This window comes from Pinus tabuliformis, chromosome 5_1 (assembly GCF_031772625.1).
Source record: "Pinus tabuliformis cultivar Carrire ecotype Pingquan chromosome 5_1, CPIR1, whole genome shotgun sequence".
In the NCBI taxonomy this organism is placed as follows: domain Eukaryota; kingdom Viridiplantae; phylum Streptophyta; class Pinopsida; order Pinales; family Pinaceae; genus Pinus; species Pinus tabuliformis.
In genome coordinates, this window is record NC_142305.1 from 852,470,335 (window position 1) to 852,486,487 (window position 16,153).

At 36.2% G+C, this 16,153-nt stretch overlaps 1 pseudogene; it reads right to left on the reverse strand.

The window, feature by feature from the left end:
- Window positions 1-552: 552 nt before the first annotated feature.
- LOC149167530 (G2/mitotic-specific cyclin C13-1 pseudogene) lies at window positions 553-2,013 on the reverse strand (annotated as a pseudogene).
- Between the last annotated feature and the right edge of the window lie 14,140 nt (window positions 2,014-16,153).

The window sequence follows — 16,153 nt, forward strand, 5'->3', positions numbered from 1 at the left end:
ACGCATGCACTTGGTAACAATTTAGAAAATAAAAATTTAATTTCTAGAGGAAAAGATAAAAGTAAATCTACTCAAATTTATTTACAATGAAATGAGCCAAATATAAATGATGCATTAATAAAGGGTAAATCTTGTCCAATTAATTTTCCATTCTTGTTAATATTTAAAAAAAGAAAAGAGAAACAGAATGTGCCACTCTCATGGCTGATGATCCTGCAGATTAACTCTGTAGATAAAATAGAAGTGAAAAGTGGTTACTGATACCTATAGTCATAATCTTGATTTTCAAGAAATTGTTTAAATTTTTGTGCATGGTAGACATGGCCATTTATATGACAACATCAACCAAGCATCTTATCTAAGGAAAAGTGAAGTATAAACATAGCCTAGGTAAGAAGCACTTTCATAGAGATAAGTACATGTCATAAAGAACTAAGACGAATTCCTTTTCAGTGATGAATACCCATTTCAAAAATATGAAAAACACAACTATCTTCATCCATTTGAGATGTAGAAAAATGAAGATGTGTTCCACATATTCATTTTATTTTACTACACCTCATTATATATGAGGAACTGAGGAGAAATTACTGGGGATGGAAACAATTTTTCCACACATTTGAACTTAGATTAGTTGTACTTGTCCCTTATTGCAGCCAATGTGCAACCTTTTCTGTTCAATTGTAGGTCGTGTATGGCACAAATACAGTCTCTCATTTATGATACTTTATAACGTGTAATTTTGAAGAGTAGAAATCCAAGGGTGAACCATAGGGTCAATCGTCATTGTTGCCACAAATATAGTTGTTGCAGCTATTAGAGATGGTAGATACTTAAGAAAATCATATTCTACAAGTGTTAGATCTACATGATAGTTTCCCATGAATTCCAAATACAATCTTGAAACCTTACATGATGCTTGAGATGCTCGGATGAAATGCCTAAGAAAGGTCTTGGTGGTTGACATTGTCAGATAATATCACAAGTAGTTCAGAACACTAATATCAATTTCTAACACTTCTTCCTTCTTTTATGTATTATTGGTAATATAAAAAAAGTTATTCTACTAGAGGAGGAAAAATTTATTCATACTTCAAGGGAACATGCATGCAAGAAACCCCTAAAAGTTGTAGCCTTTGTCCTCTAACTACATTTGTAGAGAGAAACTATTCAATATAAGATGTTGTTAAATAAAGTGTGTCTGGGACAAGGTTGTACTCCTCTGATACCTCAACAGGCCAGTCAATGAGTACACTCCTCATGTTTTCATTGATATCATGCTGAATGGTTTCCATAAAACTGGAGAACGGCTATATCTTTAACTCCACAACTCACATATTCGCATAGATGTCTGAAACATAGGCAATAAACATCTAAGGATCTTTTTATTCTGAATCAACGTCGATGAAATCTAAACATCTAGATTGTCCCACATCTTCATGAAGCTTTCCCAAAGGAATAAGATTACTTGCTTTTATCTTTAAAAGATTTAAATCATGCAATGGTTGCTTTGTCATACGTAGAGACTGAAATGTTGATTGTTTCTTCAAAGAAGCATCTACTGATTTATTAGCACTTTCTATAATCTCCTTCTCATTTGTTTTTTACACTTACTCTTTATAATGTGGGGTGTGATGAAATTTTCTTAGCAATTGGATGAAGTTCTTTAGGATTGTCATGTACTTCTTTTATAGGGTTCACATTATTGTTTCCATTACCAATGTTGATTGCATTACCAATAGATGCATCGTCAAAATTACAAATAGTTGGTAAAGTCTCTTTTTTAATCTCTGCCTCTTTAGTAATTCTCTTGTTATTTTGAAGAAATGCTTGGCCTCTTCCCTTGGCATTTTCATTCCGAGATACAACCTTAAGCAATTTTTGTTTTTTCAAGTAATCAACTGCAATTTCTTCCTTATGAATATTGGACACATCTCACAACACTAAACGTTGTTTAAGGGGTTCAACAACAACACTGGATCCATAAATATTTGACTTTGTTGTTGCACACATTCCTTTCAGTTTACTTTAGGCTGGCAGAAGAGGTGGAAGGTGTTTTGGAGAATTTGGTATCTACGGATAAATACTAATTCCCTAGATAAGTAGCCATATCTAAAACAAAAGTTTAAAGAACTTTACCCTTTTCCTATAAGAAATAGACAAGACAAAGAAGATGAGAAGACCTAATTGCAGTTTTTCTTTCCTATTGTCTCCTTTGTATTTATCCTATCGCTCCTTCTCGTACTTAACACACTTGAGAAGTACTTGTAAACACAAATATAAGATAAAGAACTAATGAAAGAAAAATATCTATTGAATACAAGTAAATGGAATTAGATACATTCAAATGTATAAGCATCATATAACAAGATAAACATATGGAAAAGGTTTCAAACACTTTATGGAGTAGAAGAAGGAATTACAACCATCCAGTTTGATTCAAAGTCATACCTTTGGTTCCATCCACATCACATCATAGGCATGACATTTCGGCAACATAATGACACTTACAATAGTATCAATTATCAAACTAACATTATCTCCTTACAATTCATCAAACTCCAGCCCTTGATCACTTAGATGAGTGGAAAATTTATAGGAATATGGAGGAGGTTTTGTCATCAATGAGGCTATTGAATGGACTTCCAAAATTAGAGTTAGTTTCCATTAAGGCATGAGAGGATAGGAGGTTAATCGATCCTTAACCTATCCAATTTGGAGGTCATATAGGGGATAAAACGTGGGATCCTTCTAGAATGATCTATAACCAAGGAATATTCCTAGAACCCTATGGAAATTTCACTCAATCTCAGCCAATGTAGGTAAATGTGGGCCTAAGTGCTCTGAAGAGCACCCTTGCATGGGCCTAGGCGCTCTGCAGACCACCTTTACATGGGCCTACTGCACTGGTCCTTCAAGGAGTCATTTCAAGATGTCTTCAAGCCATGAAACTTTTTGGGAAGGAGGCATTCAATAGGTTGACTTCTTTAGGGCATGTAGCAACTGATCTGGATGATGGGACTGATGTGCCCAAGTGGATCTGTAATAGTTTCCCCGTAAAGCATGAAGTCTAAAATAATAATGTCGAGTGATATGCTTTACGATGTGATGAGGAGGTTTCGAAGTGGATGGTGACCTGCATTGATTACAATACAATATCATGATATTTTGATTTTTTCTTATGAATTGCTTAGGGATGTGGTGGTTTGGGTGCAGACGATATAGACAACCTTTCAAAGCTGGTTAAAATTTCTTCTAATTTTGGCTAAATTCCTCTTTCTGCTTCAACAGGTGTATTAGTCATCTAATGTTAGACTGAATGTCTCATGAGCTTTTCCTCTTATCAACCGAACCCTTGTTATCAGGCACTAATCATATCATAGCACTATTTTTTTCTCTATCGGAACTGTAATCCCATAGGAATTATAGTGATAGACTATCGTTGCTTTAAAATAAAGGAAATGCATCAAAAACACATTATACACAGATAGAGAGATTTCGTTCCAAAGGAATGAAAATACACTATCGGCGCCTTATTATCACTATATTGTTAATTCTAAAGAATTAACTATCGGCACTTTAAATTCAAGAAATGCGTTTAACGCAATTAACACTATCGGCGGTCACCATCGGTCCTTCCAATGTTTCTTTCTCCGATGCGATAACACGTAGTGTTATCAAAGATCGCAATTGGCAATTCCAGTGCTCCCAATACAATGCTTCTCCACTCTGATCTTGCGATGCGATAATAATCGCGGACCCGATATGTTATTAAAGCCCCCTTGAAATGTTTCGGCTTCGGTAGTGTCGCGCTATCAGAGTTTGGCATTCCAACAGTCTAGCTTTGTTCTGCTCCCACTCAGCGATGTGATAAAGGTTTTGGACCGGACACGGGTATAGTCTCTATGCAATAAAACTTCAAGTCTGGAACTCTGTTTCGGCTAAGTGTTTCACGATTTTCTTGCGTAAACCAAAGTTTCCACTTTGAAGCTAAACAATGCTTATAATGGAAACGTTGTGTGCCAATATAAAGGCAAACACATTAGCAAGCTTAAATTAAATATCAATAGGTAGAACTGAGCCGAATCGCCATTAACAAGGGTTTAGAAGTAAATAAGCACATACAAATTCCAGTTGACAGAGAATCATAAATTCAGATGCACAGAGAGAGTTTTCAATATGACAATGTCTCCAAGATCGACTAAGTCAAAGCGTCCCATTATTCCCTTTTAATAATAATAGATAAGCCTTATCAATCCTTATCCTTTACAGAAGCATGCCTTTCTACATAGAGCGATTTAAAGGAACTATGCATAAAGCTTGCTGCAGCTTATCCGTAAAGCAGTTATTACAACTTGATCTTATTCTTAATTCTATCCTTATCTTAAACTAGAAAAGCATGGAAATTGTTGGCTAAAGGACCCCACTCCTTTGCCTGTAGATTTTTTTGGATTTTTAAAATAAGTTTGAAGATTTTCCCTCCAAGTCTCATGCTCCTACATCAGACTCTTGAGGACAAAATTCCTCATAGGCTCCTATCCATGAGTTCATCTACAAAACTTCCCAGTTTCTGTAGCATGTCTTCTCTAACCCAAGTAGCTTCAGCGGTTGGCTAGTCCTTCCACTTTGCCAAGTATTGGAAGTGTTCACGTCCCATTGTTTTCTTAAACACCTTCTTGTCTAGAATTCTCTCTAGCTGAAAATTCTTTGTTGTGGGTAACAGTTTTACCTAGTCAATCTCTTGGGTCTCTTGATATTGTGTTGTATCATCTACAGTTTCATCTTCATACTTGTACAGGTCTACAACATTAAAAATTGGTGATATTCCAACATCAAGGGGTAACTCAACCTCATAGGCAATTGTAGAAAATTTCCTCAACACTTTGCACCGTCCATTTTTTTTGAACTTCAATTTTTTATACTCCCTCTTTAGAAACCTCTCATTTCTGAGGTGTTCTAAAAACATATCTCCAACTTCAAAGTTCACCTCTCTTCTTCTCATGTCTTCTCTGGTTTAGTACTTGATGTTGCTATCCTGCAGCTGCTTTTTCACTTTTTCATGTATTGCTTGCATTTCTGAAGCAAAACCTTCACCCTTTGCACTTCTCATCTTATCCGTTCCCAAGTTTCTTAACTCAGATACTCTTAGATGCATTCCATAAACAATATGGAATGCACTCTATCATGTACTCCTATTAGGTGAGTCATTTTATGGATATTTAGCTTGTGCCAACACTTGATCCCATCATTTTGGATGTTCTGCAGTAAGGCTCCTTAAAAGATTGTCCAAACTCCTGTTCACAACTTCAGTCTGTCCATCAGTTTGTGGATGATAGGAACAACTGAAACTTAATTTAGTACCCAATTTCTTCCATAGTGTCCTCTAGAAATGTCCAACAAATTTGTAATCCCTGTCTGAGACAATATTCTTAGGCAACCCATGCAATCTTACAATCTCCTTAAAAAACAAATTAGCAATGTGAGAAGCATCACTAGTCTTATAACATGGAATAAAGTATGCCATTTTTGAAAATCTGTCCATTACAACAATAATTGAATCATTACCTCTTTGAGTCTTTGGTAAGCCCAAAACAAAATCCATACTTACCATATCCCAAGGCCTATCTGGAATTGGTAATGGAATATAGAAACCTATGTTTTGGTTCCTTCCCATTGCATGTTGACAGACTTTGCCAGTTTTCACATACTTCTCCACTTCAGATTTCATTTTCGGCCAGAAATAAAATCTATTAAACTGTTCAAAAGTACTCTCTATGCCAAAATGTCCTGCAAGTTCTCCATTATGTTTTTATTTGTTTAAATTCTCCTTCATTGAACATTTTGGTATGCACAACTGATTTTTCTTAAACAACAGTCCATCTTGTAAGAATTAATCCAACCATTTACTCCTATCCATCAAACATGATTTTTATAAGCTTCAAATGCCTCTTTAAAATCTAGATCTATTTCATATAATTCTTTAAGAAAATCAAAACCCAACACTTGGATTTTACTGTCTTGAAATAATGCATTACTCCTACTTAAGGCATATGCAACTTTGTTTAATTGACCATTTATATGATTAAAAAAAAAATGGAAACCTTGAATATACTCCATCCATTTTGCATGTTTCTGGCTAAGCTTTGGTTGCTGCATAATATATTGTAGTGCATGGTTATCTGAGTAAAGGATAAATTTCTTTGACATTAGATAATGCCTCCATATTTTTAATGACTGTACAACTGCATATAACTCCTTATCATAAGAAGAATACTTATTTTTGGAATAATTTATATTTTCACTAAAATAAGCTATTGTTCTGTCTTCCTGACTTAATACACCTCCAATAGCTTCACCACTAGCATCACACATTACTTGGAAAGGTTCACTAACATTGGGTAGAACCAAAACGGGCTTTTTAGTGTTTTTCTTAATTAACAGCTGAAAATTCTTTTTTGCTTCAGTAGTCCATCTAAATGGTTGTTTGTCCTTCTTTATGGTCTCAATAATAGGTGCGTTAATCTTACTAAAATTCTTAATGAATTTTCTATAAAAAGTAGCAAGACCATGAAAAATTCTTACCTCAAAGACACTTTTAGGTGAAGGCAACTCCATGATTGCCTTGATCTTCTCTGGATCCATCTTCAGCACTTCAGCAGAAATAACAAAACCCAAGTACACTAGCTCGTCTTTCATGAATGAACACTTCTTCAAATCCAACAATAATTTTTCCTGTTGTAGCCTTTGTAAGACATAATTTAGATGCCTCATGTGCTCGTCCTTAGACTTTCTATAAACTAATATATCATCCAGATATACTATTACAAATTTACCAATAAAATCTTTAAAAACTTCATTCATGGGTCTCATAAACATACTTGGTGCATTTGAGAACCCAAAAGGAATTACTCCCCACTCATACAATCCCTTATTTGTCTTAAAAGTGGTTTTCCACTCATCCACTTCTCTTGTCCTTATCTAATGATACCCACTTTTAAGATCTAGTTTTGAAAAATACTTTGCTCCACTCAAGCAATCCATTAAATCTTCAATTGTAGGTAAAGAAAATCTATACCTGATTGTGATTTTATTCATGGCTCTTGAATCTATACACATTCTCCAACCTCCATCTTTCTTTGGAGTCAACACTGTTGGCACTGCACAAGGACTCAAGCTTTCTTTGATCATCCCTTTATGAAGCAGCTCTTGCACCTACTTCCTAGCCTCTTCATTTTCTATAGGAGTCATTCTGGAAGCTGCTTTGTTAAGTAGACTTGCTCTAGGAATCAAATCTATATGATGGCTAATTCTTCTAATGGGTGGAAACTCATTTGGTAAATCATCAACAATAATATCACAATATTTCTCCAACATTTCTTGAATTTCAATGGGTAAATCATAAATTTTAGAAGTCGTTATTACCTTGGGTTTGCAAATTACAACAAAATTTACCTCATTCTCTTTGATCTTCTTCAAGTATTCCTTTCCTCCTAGTAACAAAGGTTTTGGATCAGTGTTCTTTCCTAGTACATCTTCTTCTTGTAGAGGCAACAATGTATAATTGACACCATCCTTTCCAAACTTGTAGGTGTTTCTTTTTCCATCATGCATGCCTCCTCTGTCATATTGCGAAGGTCTTCCAAGCAATATGTGACACACATGCATTGGCATCACATCGCATACAATTTTATCTTTATACTTGCCCACCTGAAATTCCACTTCACACTGTTCATTCACTAATAGTTGATGTCTCTTTTGTAACCATGACACCTTATAAGGTGTTGGATGTTTCATTACTTCAGCTTCAATTTCTCCACCACGTATGTAGAGACCAAATTATCAGTGCTGCCACTATCAATGATCATCTGACAACATTTCCCTTGAACTTTACACACTTTTCTGAATAATGTCTTTCTTTGTGATGGTTCAACTATATCCTTTGCTGGCTTGATCAAAAATTTATTAACTACCAAAAATTTCCTCTCTAAGGTATATTTTCTTCTTCTATCATTGTTGTTGTTGCTTCCCCCTCAGCTTAAGCAATAATAGCATTCCTCTAATTTGTTTTTTCTTTCTCTGGGCCCTCAAAGGCTTTGTGTCCTTGTTTGTTACATCTGTAACATCTTACTTCTCTCCCTCTTCCTCTACCTCCTCTCCCTCTAGAAAAACTCCCTCTTCCTCTTACATCACCTCTTGTGGGTGCATGCTGGGTTGAGCTACTACTAGCTCCATCTTTGGGTGTTGTATATCTTCCTCTGCCACCTTGACTTCCCCTTCCTCGGAAAGTACCTCTCCCTTTGGCAAATTGCTTCATCATGAGTTTTTCTTTAGCTTTCAGTGCTATCTAGTAAGCTTCCTCTACTTTTATAGGAGACAATATACTTATCTCATCTTGAATGTCCATCCTAAGTCCATTCACATATCTAGCCACCTTGTCATCTGTATCCTGGGCTTCTCCATCTCTTATGCTTACCTTGTAGAATTCCTCTATGTATTCTTTCATTGTCAAATACCTCTGTCTAATATTCTGCATCTATCTAAACAAGGTTTGCTGATAATTACTTGGTAAAAACTTACCTCTTAGCTTTGTTACCATCCTACTCCAATTCTTGATAGGTTGCTTGCCAAGTCTCTTTCTTTCTGCCTGCACACCATCCAACCAAAGCGCTATATGGCCTTTTAGCTTCGTGACAACAAACTTTACTTTCTTTTCATATTTTGTTTCTTCATAGTCAAAGAATTTCTCCATGCCATTAATCCAGTCTATCAATTCTTCTGGATTCAGTCCTCCTTCATATATTGAAACCTCAATCTTTTGCCTGGCTATGGATCTCAACACTGACTGGAAGAATCTCATCTCAAGGGTAGCTACTACAACTTCCTCCTCTGTAGCTTCAACCTCAGGTTCACTAACATCTCCATCATCTATATTTCTACCTATTGTTAATGCATCCAATCTAGCTTGCATCTGTTGTACAACTTCCATCACTTCAGCATTTGCAATAGGCCATCCTCTTCCACCATGTCATCATCCTCTTCCAACTCTGAAAGCCATAGTAACTTTCCTTCTCCTCCTTCTGAGATTCAATTCAATGTTAGTTGGTTGCTCTGATACCACTAATGGTGGTCTGGGTGCAAGCGATATAGACAACCTTTCAAAGCTGGCTACAATTTCTTCTAATTCTGGCTGAATTCCTCTTTTTTCTTCAACAGGTGTATCAATCATCTAATGTTAGACTGACTGTCTCATGAGGTTTTCCTCTTATCACCCCAACCCTTGTCATCAGGCACCAATCATATCATAGGCCTATTTTTTCTCTATTGGAAATATAATCCCATAGGAATTATAGTGATAGACTATCGTTGCTTTAAAACACGTGAAATGCATTAAAGACACATTATACACAGGCGGAGCGCTTTCATTCGAAAGGAATGGAAATACACTATCGGGGCCTTATTATTTCTATAGAGTTAATTCTAAAGAATTAATTATCGGTGCTTTAAATTCAAGAAACGTGTTTAATGCAATTAACACTATCGGTGGTCAACATCAGCCCTTCCAATGTTCCTTTCTCCGATGCGATAACACGTAGCATTATCAGAGATCACAATCGGCCATTCTAGTGCTCCCAATACAAGGCTCCTTCACTCCGATCTTGCGATGCAATAATAATCATGGACCCGATAAGTTATTAAAGCCTCCCTATAATGTTTCAGCTTCGATAGTGTCTCGCTATCGGAGTTCGGCATTCCAATGGTTCAGTGCTGTTCTACTCCCTGTCAGTGATGTGATAAAGGTTTCGTACCTCACACGGGTATAGTCTCTGTGCAATAAAACTTCAAGTCCAGAACTCTATTCCAGCTAAGTATTTCTCGATTTTCCTGGAGTTACCGCTTTGAAGCTCAACAATGATTAAAATGGAAACTTTGCATGCCAATATAAAGGAAAACATGTTAACAAGCTTAAAGCAAATATGAATAGGTAGAACTAAGCCGAATCACCATTAACAAGTGTTCAGAAGTAAATAAGCGCATACAAATTATAGTTGACAGAGAATCATAAATTCAGATGCACAGAGAGAGTTTTGAGTATGACAATGTCTTCGGGATTGACTAACTTAGAGCGTCCCATTATTTCCTTTTTATAATAATAGATAAACCTTCTCGGTCCTTATCCTTTACAAAAACATGCCTTTTACATAGAGTGATTTAAAGCAATTATGCCTAAAGCTTACTGCAGCTTATCCATAAAGCGATTATTACAAATTGATCTTATCCTTAATTCTATTATTTGTTGAGTCATGGAAAAGGTATATATATGTTATTTATTTCATTATCCTTTTCTTTATTTATATCCCTTCTACACACTAAAGTGATAATATATCAAAGGATTATGGTAAAAATAAGGAAATTATCTATCATCATGATTTAGCTAATTGTTATCACTCCTTATGCAGGAAAAGGACGAAATGGAACAACTGATTTTCCCTACCCAGGAAATAGTGTACAGGCAGCAAGCCAAGGATGGAGCGCACAATTATGGATCAGAACAAAGGATATCATAGCATCAGTGCAAGGAAAGAAAGTTAACTGAAGATGGAAGATTGCATGAATCCCTCAGGATCTCTTGATCCTGAGGGATTGCTGTTACTATTTTACACTTCTTACCGCTTGGCCATTATAAAAGGTAGTGACTGTAAAGAGAATGGGGGATGGGAGATTACTTAGAAATTAATATTGTATTTTTACTATGACCATCGACTCGCATTGTTGAGACAGAGTACGAACTAGTTGTAACTATTTTGCAAATGATTAATATATAACACAATTGTTGTTCCTTCTCTCATATTGAAGTAATCTGGTGGCGTTCACTGGCAGCTAAGGGTTTGACCCAGTTGGATTCACTTGTTGTTCCTATATCATTCTTTTATGATTTCTGCAGTGTGATGGTTTGGTTTGATTCCATTTATCATATCGCTTTGCTATTTCATATTCCCAGACTTAACGTAATTACTCTACTTTACATGCTGCAAAGTATTGGTTCAAGTTGTTATTCGATTACTTGTTTCAGTATTTCCTGATTATGATTTTTGATTTAGACATTTGAGTTCATCATTCTATTTCCAATCTAGTAATTTAGTTCAACGTGATATCTTGAGATTCTCCACTATAAAGAGCATTTACTACTGCTATCTACGCTCTTAGACCGAGATCCCTGCTACTCAGATTATAAAGCACTTTTGGAATATCAATCAGTTAAAAGAGAAATGAGTTATTGTTACTGTATTCTTGATTGATACTTGAATGAATGTTTGGTTTGGTTTCATTAGCAAGTTAAGCTTTCTTTTAATTGTAATTTGAATTCACTAGCTGCATCCATTTACTCTTGTATTTGAAAGCACTGTACTGCAATTTAGAAACATTACTCTTGAATAAATAGCCGCCACAAATTGTGTACACTCTTGAAATAGAAATTCTTGCCCGGATTGATAACTAATGTGAAGATAATTAGGAGTTAGAAAGACACCTTTTATACCTCAACATTTTGGTACCATTGCCGGGGAGAGTGTAGCCATTTCCAAGGAGTAGTGTACATCTGATGATTACCTGTTAGGAGAGAATTGGGTATTAAAAATGGAAGGTAAGAACATGCATATAGAGCATGTAAAATGCCTACTCCCCTGCCCACTTTCCAGCAGAATTGTTAAGAAGTTATGGTAGAAGTAAATATTTGAGTTGTGTGTATGACTAACAATTAAAAACTTGAAAATAATCCAAAACCACTACCAAAACCCGACAAAGCTAAGGGACCGGTGACCCTTGGTCGATCAACCTTCATATACGACATCATTAAGAAAGCTGAATCTCAGCCATCAGTAGACCCTAGGAAAGTTGCTTCCAAACAACCTACTAGCTCCTTTTGGGCCACAGATTCACCATCTGTAGCATTTGTTGAGGTGCATAGAGAAACAGAAGAGACTGATAAATTTTTTCAAGAAATTGAAAATTCTCACCCAATTTCATTACAAGTAGGGAATTCTAGTAATCTCTCACAAGGGATAACAAAGTCTCTGGTGGAGGAATAACTCACACATAAATTGGCGATCTGTTAGAGGATTTCAAAACTGATATCCTAGGGACTCTGACAACGCATTTGGACCTTATGCAAGCCAAACAAAAGCAAGTAGAGGCAAAACAAAACTTGATAATATTCTGCCCTAGATGCAGAAAGAAGCATAGCCATCAAGAGTGCCTGCTGGATACGGTCAAAATTTGTTCCATCTGTATGAAAGATCATGCCACAAAACGCTACCCATCACTCACAGGACTGAAAGCAGTCTGTAAAGAAGAAAAATAAGAAATGGAACTGGTTTACCTACTAAATCAGTGCCACTAATGGCAATCCTGAAAAACAGGTATGTCCATTGATCCATCCTCTTCGTTTCGGCCTCCTCGGTATAATTCTCAACAATATAATGGAATGTGGTAGAATTAGCCACCTTTCCCCAGTAGGTCACAACAGCCATTCGCCATCAACATGGCCAAATCAAACAAATCAAACCAATTGGCCAAACTTTCCTTACTGTCCACCATTTTGGAAAAATAATGCATATTCAACAAAATGGACACCCTCCACCTCGTAGAGTCAATACTGGTAGTCAAAATGGTAAAGGCCTATAAATCAACCAGCAGGAACAATCCCCCTCCATCAACTCGCACTACCAGCACCTTATACATTGCAACAAAACCCCCAGAACAGCTTAAGATCGCAGATCCCAGCCCAATCCAACCCGAACCCCAACAACAAACTGGTTCAATCTGTGCAACTGATTGAAGGACCAGAACTAGAAATCAAGTTAAGGGAGTGCAATGACCTTCAATTAAGATCTAGGCATATAATAGAATCAGCGGGGGATAAAAATGTTCAAATTGAAAATCCATTACCTATAGAACAAACACCACAAGAAGAGAATATGGTTAGACAAAAAACTCATGAACAAGCAACTACCTCTTCTCCACCATTCCCAGAATGACTAATCATACCTCACCCAATAGAACACCTTGATTTTGATCTTTTGGGAGAATTGAAAAATTTGTGTATAAAAATAGCACTCTGCTAGGCTATTCAAGATATCCCAATTTATGCAAAAACCATCAAGGAATTATGTATGAAAAAGAAAATGATGAAAATAACAACAAATCCAACTGTCCATGTGGTTGGTACCTTATCTGACTTACTATCGGGAAGAGAAACACCGGTAAAATATGAGGACCCAGGAGACACTATGGTCACCGTGCAAATAAATGGATGCTCCTTTCCCAATACCTTAGTTTATTTAGGAGTAGCAATCAATATTCTTACAACCACAACTTGTCAAAAGCTTGGAATTACATCATTAAACACAACCACAACCTTATTGGAGTTGGCTGACTGATCAGTAGTCAGACCGGAAGCCACATTACATGATGTAATGGTGTCTGTAGATTCTTGGGAATACCCTGTAGACTTTCTGATCATCAATCCTAGAAACCCATTGGATGGACACCCATTAATTCTAGGTAGACCTTGGATATCAACTACAGATGCTTACATTAGCTGTCAAACAGGCAGCATGACTATAACAAGAGGAAGTAGTGTAAAGAATTTAGCCTTATAACCTCCAGCTCAGCCAAGTTTAACAGTAATAAAGACCAGAAAACAACTTGTATCATATTTAACTAAAAACGTTAGATCATCGCTAACCATAGAAGATGCTGTTGAATTTAAATATCAAATAGAAGACAACATCATTAATGCTTACATTAACCAACCGGAAGCTCAATCCCATCTAAAATGTCACATGATCGAAGCAACATTTGAGAATGAAGTAGAAGAAAATCCCCTAAAAGATATTAATGATCAGTCAATACCAACCACCTCTGTTTATAATAGAAAAACCATGCAAATTGAGCGAGGAAAAACATTGAACATTAACAAAAGCCTGACTGTTGACCAAGAGCAAAAGTTGGTTCAACTCTTGAGAAAATATAAAGAAACCTTTGCATGGGATTACCTGGACATGAAAGGAATTGATCCTGAGTTGTGTACACACCACACCTATACAGAAAAGGATGCTAGACTTGATCACCAACCCTAATGGAGATTAAATCCTTATCTTAAGGATATTGTGAAAGCTAAATTGCAAAAACTTTTGATGTAAACTTTATCTACCCAATATCTGACAGCAAGTGGGTCTCTCCATTAGTAGTGGTGCTGAAAAGGAAATGGAAGTGGCAGATATGTGTTGACTATAGAGAACTTAATAAAGCAACCCAGAAATACCACTTTCCTCTTCCATTCATTGACCAGGTCTTGGACACATTAGCAAGGAATGAATTATTTTATCTCCTAGATGGATTTAGTGGATACAATTAGATTTAGATTCCCCCTGAAGATCAAGATAAAACTACCTTTACCTACCCTTGGGGAACATTTTTTTACAGGGTCTTTCCCTTTGGGCTGTGCAATGCACCTACCACATTTCAGACAGCTATACTCAACATTTTTTTAGATTTGATAAATGAAGGGCTCGAAGTGTATATGGATGAATTCACACCTTATGGGGATGACTTTGAGCGAGCATTACAAGCATTAGAAAAAGTGCTGCAAAGATGCATTTCCACTAGGCTCTGTTTAAGCCATGAAAAGTGTCATATGATGATGACCAAGGTTCTCATCTTAGGTCATTATATCTCAACAGATGGAATACAAGTAGATCCAGCTAAAATTCAGATAATTCTGTTAATACCTACCCCTACCACAGAAACAGAGGTACACATTTTTTTGGTATTTTCTGGTTATTATAGAAGATTTATAAAGAATTTTCTCAGATTGCTGCACCATTACATGCACTAACAAGAAATATTGATTTCATTTGGATAGATAAATGTGACAATGCTTTCGAGGATTTAAAAAGGCTTGTATCAATAGCCCCAGTGCTAAGGGGCCCAAACTAGGATTTGCCATTCCAGATTTCATCTCATGCTTCAGACATAGCAATCGGAGCAGTTCTTGGACAGGAAGAAGATAAAAAGCCATATGCAATATATTATATTAGCAAAAATCTATCTCCTGCTGAATTAAACTATACTCTGTCTCAAAAAAGAATTTTTAGATGTAATATATGCTATAAATAAATTTAGACATTATATAACTGGATATCCTGTAGTATTATATATAGATCACTCTGCCATAAAATATCTAGCAAATAAACATGTTAGAAATGGAAGAGTGACAAGATGGTTGATTCTCTTGTAGTAATTTTGACATCAAAACTAAGGATTAACCTGGAAAAGAGAACCCTGTAGCTGATTTTCTCTCACGAATGCCAAAGCCAGCTGACGCAATAGCAGTTGAGGATCAATTTCGTGATGAACATTTATTTGTTGTTACTTTCAAAACAACATGGTATGCGAACGTTAAAAATTACTTGGCAGTAGGAAAATTACCTAAGCACCTAGCACCTAATGAATGAAAACAAATAGTGTAGCACAATACCTAATTCTCTTGGATCGGGTGCTACTTGTTCCACATAAGGGAAAATATTCACATTAGAATATGTGTTCAGGAAGATGAAGTGTTTGACATTCTAAAAGCATGCTATGATGGGTCGTGCGGTGGACATTTTGTAGACTGCAAAACCAGTCACAATGTATTACAAACAGGTTATTTCTGGCCCACTATCTTTAAAGATGGTAAAAAGTTTGTTCAAGCCCGTGATAGCTACCAGAGGGTTGGACGCCCTGGACAATATGATGAGATGCCTCTGAACCCACAGTTAGTAATCGATCCGTTTGAGTGGTGGGCACTAGATTTTGTTGGTCCTATTAACCCATTATCCAATCAAAAAACATACATACTGGTTCCAATGAAATATGTTACTAAATGGGTTGAGGCAGAGGCGCTACCAAGAGCTACTAAGGATTCAATGATAAATTTTATTTTCCAATTATTTGTGTGATGGCTGCTGAGAGACATAATTATAGATGGAGGACCGCACTTCGTAGGTAACAAGATTGTTGCAACATTGAGAAATTACCATATTCTCCACAAAATTACAACTCCATACCACCGATAGGCAAATGGCCAAGTAGAAAGTACTAATAAGGTAAT